Source organism: Pteronotus mesoamericanus, unplaced genomic scaffold (genome assembly GCF_021234165.1).
Source record: "Pteronotus mesoamericanus isolate MK-2021 breed Mesoamerican mustached bat unplaced genomic scaffold, CSHL_Meso_final contig_75, whole genome shotgun sequence".
NCBI classification, from domain to species: domain Eukaryota; kingdom Metazoa; phylum Chordata; class Mammalia; order Chiroptera; family Mormoopidae; genus Pteronotus; species Pteronotus mesoamericanus.
Window position 1 is genome coordinate 3,096,594 of NW_026555249.1, and position 7,182 is coordinate 3,103,775.

At 37.1% G+C, this 7,182-nt stretch overlaps 1 pseudogene; it reads right to left on the bottom strand.

Moving 5' to 3' along the window:
- Positions 1–2,904: 2,904 nt before the first annotated feature.
- LOC129079025 (tetratricopeptide repeat protein 5-like) lies at positions 2,905–4,318 on the bottom strand (annotated as a pseudogene).
- Positions 4,319–7,182: the final 2,864 nt, after the last annotated feature.

The window sequence follows — 7,182 nt, forward strand, 5'->3', positions numbered from 1 at the left end:
TTAAGGAGATAGTGAGGTTGTGAAGGTGGAGTCTTCAAAAATAGGATTAGTGTCCTTATGAAAAGAGGTAAGAGAGCTAGTTGGCTTTCTGCCTGGTGAGAGCACAGACGCCCAATCAGCCTGCACTTTGATCTTGGAATTCCCAGCCTCCAGAACCATGAATGATAAATGTCTGTTGTTGATAAGCAACACAGTTTATGGTATTTTATTGAAGAAATCCAGGTTGTCTAAGACAATAATATTTGTTGAATTTTAAACAACAGCGAGTCAATTTACTATCACTGGTATTTAACGGATCTTTGAGTCCTTAAAAGTACTCTAATTTTTAAAAATGTATTTACATGTTTTTAATCAATTTTAAACAGATTTGTTCAATTTGAGTCAGCCACATTATTTACTATATGATAAAATATTTCCGAATGGATCAAAGATATGCAGGCAGTCAGGACATTTGTCATCAAAGACAGCAAAGCAGAGTGGAAATTGTGCACCAAGTTGTCAAATCCTTAGGCTAAAGTCTTGTCTTGCTCTTTAATTGAGCAGCCCTGAGTAATGACCTACTCTGTTTAACTCCAGCATCCAAAAACAGGAGGCAAATTTTACAACCAAGATAACTTTTAAAATGGCTGATGTATAAGAAAAAGATTCGCTAACTTAACCTTCAAGTAATGAAGTAATGTATCTGCATCTAAAATTCATAGATTATTCATCTTTATTTTCTAAAAGAGCTAAAATACAATTTTAAAAACAAACATAACAAATTAAAGACTAGAAATATTTCCTTCTTTGTACTTTCGGGGCTAGCAATAACAGAAAACAATGAGGAGACTTGATAAGAGAATATCATTGATTTTTTTCTCTCCAATTAGATTAGGCAGGTTCTGTTCATCCACTTTCTTAAATGGATATAAATATGAATTCCCAGGGGTATTTTTAACAAGATTTCAGGGAAAGGTTTCCATATCACTGCACTAACAAGATTTCCATGGAGTTGACAGCTGTGGCTCATAAATTAAATAAAATTTTATCGATGTGTTAAAAACATGCCATTACACAAAATATAGCAAAGTTAATGTTTATTTTAGATGAAATAGAAAATAATCATTTGCCCTGAACAAAATGGCAGTATTTGCTAGTAAAATATTTGTTTCTTTGATTTTGTTTTATTTTTTGTATGTGTGCTTTGCATGAACAACAAGGAAATAAATGTGAAATTTCACTCATTATATAATAGGTGCTCTTATATGTGTCTCTAAAAAAAATGATCTGGATGGGCAGTTTAAAGTTTAAAAAGGAAAACTAAACAGAATAGGAGAAGATGCCAATACTAGTCCCGAGTCTGTTATTAGCTACCTGTATTTTTCTGTGTGTGTGAATTGCATATTCTCTCCACTATCAGGTTCCTTATTGTTAAAAATAAGGTTTTCAAAGACCCCTGTCAATGCCAACTGTACAATTCTATGCTGCCATCATAATTTAAAGCTGAACAAAATCAAACTGCCAAAGAAGAACAATTTACATAAGAAGCAGCTTAAAACAGGGAGCATCTTGTTCACAAAATGTTCATGTATTTGTTGCCATCTCCCATTTGCTTTCTGCAATTTAGTCAAACATGATTCATGAATTTATCTAAAATGTTATGATCAGCACATTTTATAAAGCAAAACAACAACAGCAACACCCAAAAACACTTCATTGTCCACGTTTCTGATAGGCCAATGCTCTGATATACTTCACACAGTGAATGAAGCACTATCACAAAATGAGCTCAATAAGCTATCAGAATGCTAAGTAAATTTTCTGAGTTAACCCCAGGAAGAGATAGGACTGCAGGCCAAAAGCATGTGCATTTCCAAAAATAGGAAAATATTTTGATATTGTTAATTGTTATGCTATAAAACCAGAAGCCAAGATTTGACACATCAGTAAGTGAGGATATGACGGTCAAAGTGGTATGCTTTACCTCTAGCACACACATGAACTAGCATGCACATGAACTAGCACACATGAACAAGCACACACATGAACTGGTGACAGCAGCAGAGGTGAACTTGTTGATAGCTCCTATCTCACTCTCAGGTTGTTTTGCAAAATTTTGCAGCTAATTCAGTTTAGAGAAAGTGAGGAAGAGAGAGTGGACTGTTTTACCAAGAATGCAAAGAGCCAGATGTAGATAGAGATGAGTTAGTACAAAATTTGGCTCATTTGAATTTTCAAGTACACATGACCTATCTCTTTCCTGTCAAAACAGTGACATTGAAAATTGTAAATCTGCATATAGTACGTTTAAATAAAACCAGTTCCATCATCTACAATGGTGATTTTCTAAAGACTACAAGTGATACATCTTATAACTTGAAGTTTAATAAGAAAATAGAGTGACCACTACACTTAATTGAACATAGATTGGTAGGCCCTTATAAGTCTTTTCTAGTACATCCATATATAATAAAATAATACATTATTGAAATTTTTGCATTGCTTCATGAATGGAAAGTCTTTTTTATTTTTAAATTGCTTTCCAAACAGAGTTAATTCTTTTCCAGTCCCAAAGAAGGGGGTAAACTTAAATTTTAAAAATAAAAATAAGATAAAAATTGCTCAAAAACCAAGCCATTATAAAACTAAGCCCCCTCCCTTACCGCAAATACTGAAATGATCAATTCCCATGAGGCTCGGGAAGGAGGCTCGGGTTAGGGGCTCTGTTCAACAGCAAGACCCCAACACTTGGACCAATTCCATGCTCTTTGCCTAAAACATAGAAGAGCAATGAAAGACACAGGAGTAGGCGGCCCCAGAGAGAGCTAGGACCTGTTATCAGAAGAGAAAAGAAGGGCACAGGGCATCTTCCAGCGCAGAGGAAGGAAAGGTCACCATCTGAAACGGCCTCGCACTCTGGATGAGTCAGTGGGTGCGTCCGGTCCCGCTGAACAGCGCCCTGGAGCTTACCCCCCGTTCCTCCACTCCCTCTCTGGCATGCGGGTTAATAAGCGCATTCACACTGTGGCCCGTGGCCCAGCTGCCAGAGACCTGAGGCCTCCCGTTCACCACTAGCAAAAGGGGTGTCTCCACACGACCACTGGAAAAAGAGTAAGTCGTCCTTTCCTTGGTGCTGAATTCCGTGAAGCCGAAGGTGGGCCTCAGGGGTGGCTACAGAGTCTCCAGTGAGCACTCCCCAATTCTGCCCCACATTATACACCGTCACTGAATAGCGAGGTCTGCCAGAATCTACCAGGCCAAATGTGAAGGGGACCTTCTCCCCTGGGGTAAGGCTGAACACTCCTTTGCCAGGACCACACCACCACCGTGCACACCAGGCTGCAGTGCACTCAGCGGCTTGAGCTCCAGGGTCACCTTCCGCCCGGAGGCCGACTGGTAGTGCCCATCACCACAAGGGCCTAGATGGGCTGGGCGCAAGCGGCCCCGCAGGCTCTGCCACTTTTCGGCCTTCACCTTCCCTGGCGCTCAAGGAGGCTGGCTAATCTATTGAACAATTCCAGGAGCTGCTGCTCTCTTCGCAGGGGACCTGGCTAGGCAGGGTCCAGTGCTGCTGCCTGAGAGAAGACCTCCAGGGCCCCCCCCCCCCGGTAATTCCCTTCACATTTATGCAACGTCATCGGGGTCAGATGAAGATCAGAATTGCTGGAAGCTGTCTTGTCAACCTTTCCTGCTTGGGCATAAACCCTGAGGGTTTGCTGGGAGCTTTTAGGGTTCTGGCCAATATTGAAGTATAGGGAATGTAAGTATTCCCCACAATATACCAGGAGCAGCCATGGTGGATATCTATCTGCACAGCCAGCTTAGCCTGATTCGGTCCCTGACATGGCGAGAATGCTCATCCCCGGAGTCAGTCCGCAGCGGACAAAGCACCACTGCCAGGTTCCGAAGGGAGACTTTGTTCTTGCAATGGATGAGGGCTCCTGAGAAGCCAGTGTGGGCAGCTGCAACATCCCCTTTCTTCCAGTACCCTTCCCTGAGCTGGTCCCAGGCTGCCACCCGCTTGGGCTCCAGCTTCACGGCCGTGGACAGAAGCTCCTCAGCCTTAGGGCTATAGTCAGGAGTCCCGTTCAGTGCTTCCCAGTTAGCGTCAGGGCCCGGGCCTTGCCCTGAACAGAACCCGCTGCTTCCGTCATCTGCTGCAGGGCCTCCTCCATCTCTTCCCGCACATCCTGCTGCTTCCTCCCAGCATCCTCAACGCTATGTGTCTTGAAATAACCCTCGAAATGAACAGTTGATCCACCCATTCCTGCAATTTCTGCAAGATCTGTTCGACTTCTTCCTCTTCATCAGCCATCATTTCCCAGCCACTGTCCTGTTGTTTTTCCCCTCAAAAATGTGGGGATTTGTTCAATAGAATAAGAAACAGGAAAGAGTATAATTTAATCTATATTGAAAACTTGTTTATCAATTATGTTAAGGTTCAATTAGAGAAGGAAAGGGCAATGCTAAGTGTAAAACAATTGATTGCTTATAATATAAAAGAAATGCCCGTTGAAGAGTAACATCATTCAAAGTTTCACTAAAAAGATAAGAATCCCGTAGTAATTTTCTCCAATGCACCCTACTTCTCAACCATTGACAAAAACGAGTGTATATATGTACTATGAAAGGTAATATAAAGATTCCACAACAAATTAAAAGAAGGACTAGCATATAATTCAGCAATTCCACTTCTGGGTATACTGAAAGGAAATAAAAACATGTTATCGAAGAAATATATGCACTCCCATATGTATTGCAGCATTATTCACAATAGCCAAAATGTGAAAATAACCTGTGTCCAATGGATAAATAAAGAAGGTATAATTTATTTCTATATGTATATAATGATATGTTAACTAAATTTGAGGAAAACTTCATCATATAGTTGTATATCAAGTCATCATTATGTACACCCCAAATACCTTAAACTTTACTTTTCAGTTATACCTCAATAAAGCTGAAAAATATACTCTTTAAAAAACAAACAAAGGAAGAGTTTAAGATCTGCTGGGCTCTTTGTAAAACAGTCGAGTTCATATTTTTTTCTCACTTTATAATTACATTAACCAGAAAGATTGAGACTCCTCATTTTCACATAATAGGCTTTCAAAAATTGTCCAGGTATTTTCAATCACCATTTATGATGCAATTAGTTTCATAACCAAAGTCAAAGTAGTCATTTTCAACCATAAGAAAGTTCTAAGGCTTCTACAACATTGAAAAAAAATAAACTATCTATTATGCATGGTCAAATTAATAGATAATATTGAGCAACATTACCAAAATTCTACACAAGCATCAAATATGTGTATATTTACATGTGTGTGTATACGTGTATATGAAAGAGTAGCAAGAAAATAAGAACACAGATGGGAGGATTCAATGATCACCTTACAGGAATTCCAGAGGCAAGATAAACAGGGGAAACATAAACATAAATATATAAAAAGAATATTGCTTAGAATTTTCCAGTATCATAGAAAAGCACAAGTCTTCATGTTTCAAACAAACTCCAATTAGTGAGCAAGATAACTAAAAATCAATTCTTGTCCATGTAAATCACAATGAAATGTCATAATGCTATAAATAAAGATACAGAATACCTACAAATGAATGATTATACGAACTTTTACAAAGAGACAAGACCAGACCATTAAGTGATAATTTTAAAGTGTAGAAGAAAAATGATTGTTAGTCCAGATTTTTATACCCAGCTAGTCTACCTTTTATGAGTAGAAGCAAAACAATATATGAATAATACTTGTGGATATATGAAATCTAAAACCTTACAAAGTATGATTTTTCAATGAAAGAACCATAAACAAATGTACTTCAGCTAAAGGAAAAGTAAACCCAGAAGAAAAGTATATAAAACAATTTAAAACATAGCATTGATATTAATAAATATATGAATAACTTGAATGAACCATTTCTAAGAAACATAAAAGCTAAACAAAAATATGTACTTTCAATAATGGTGTTCCTCTTAGCTACATAAAGAAAATAATAATACAATGTACATAATACATAGAACAGGTTTTGGTGTAGTTGATTACAAATTATTTGAATATACCAAGGAAGAGATGAAGCATATATTTCAGAAACAACAATAAAAATCATAAAGAGACATAAAAATTTCAGAATTAGAGTTAAATTTGCAAGCTTTAACAACAAAAAGATATATTAGAATTAATATTAGTGTTTAAGATCTACTTAATTCGCTGAATAAACTATTATGTTAAAACACAATTTGTCTTGGCTGATGTGGTTCAATGGATTGAGTGTCAGCCTGCACACCAAAATGTCACTGGTTTGATTTCCAGTCAAGGCACATGCCTGGGTTGCAGGAGAGGTCCCCAATAGGGGGTATGTGAGAGGTAACCACACATTGATGTTTCTCTCCCTCTCTTTCTCCCTTCCCCTCTCTAAAAATAAATAAATAAAATCTTTTTTAAAAAGCACAATTATATTTCAGCTCTTTTTACCTTTATTTTCCATACTTTTTTAGTTTCAGTGTATTTCTATGTTTTATATTTGTATTCAAATATATCTTGCAGTGATAAAATGCAATTCTTTTTCAAAAAAAGCTTATTATTGAAATGTGATGAGGAAACACAACTCTTCTATATTTGAATTAAACGTGATGGTAAAAGCAAACACAATTTGTTATTATAAGTATTCCTTTCCAAATGGAAGTCTTTTAACTCCAGAAAGTATTTGTTTTACTCTTAGGGGTCTGTACACCCTGTGGTGAATGAATGCACAAAGAATGTAACCTTTTTGGGGCCTCCAATTTAATGACACACTTGCCTAAACATTTTATTCATTGGAGGCATTAGTCATTCTTAAAGAATACCTTATTGTAATAAAAAAATACCTTAATGTAATAAAAATACATTGAGTTTGATTTTACAAATATTTTTGTTGAGAGTATTGTACTCAAGCATAAGTGTATTATGCCATAATTATGTTTATATTATAAACACTACAAATGAACAGAAATCACAGAATTTCAATCTACAGGTCTGGTGCATTTTTCAACCATCAAAATATCCAGGAGCAAAAATAGTCAAGGAAAGGAGGGCAAGAATGCAGCAGAAGAACTAATGTGACTCATGACAGTAAATTTTAAAATCAAATACATAAAAATATTTACCTCTATCCCCTTCCCCAATATTTCTATGTATAGTGGGTCAATGT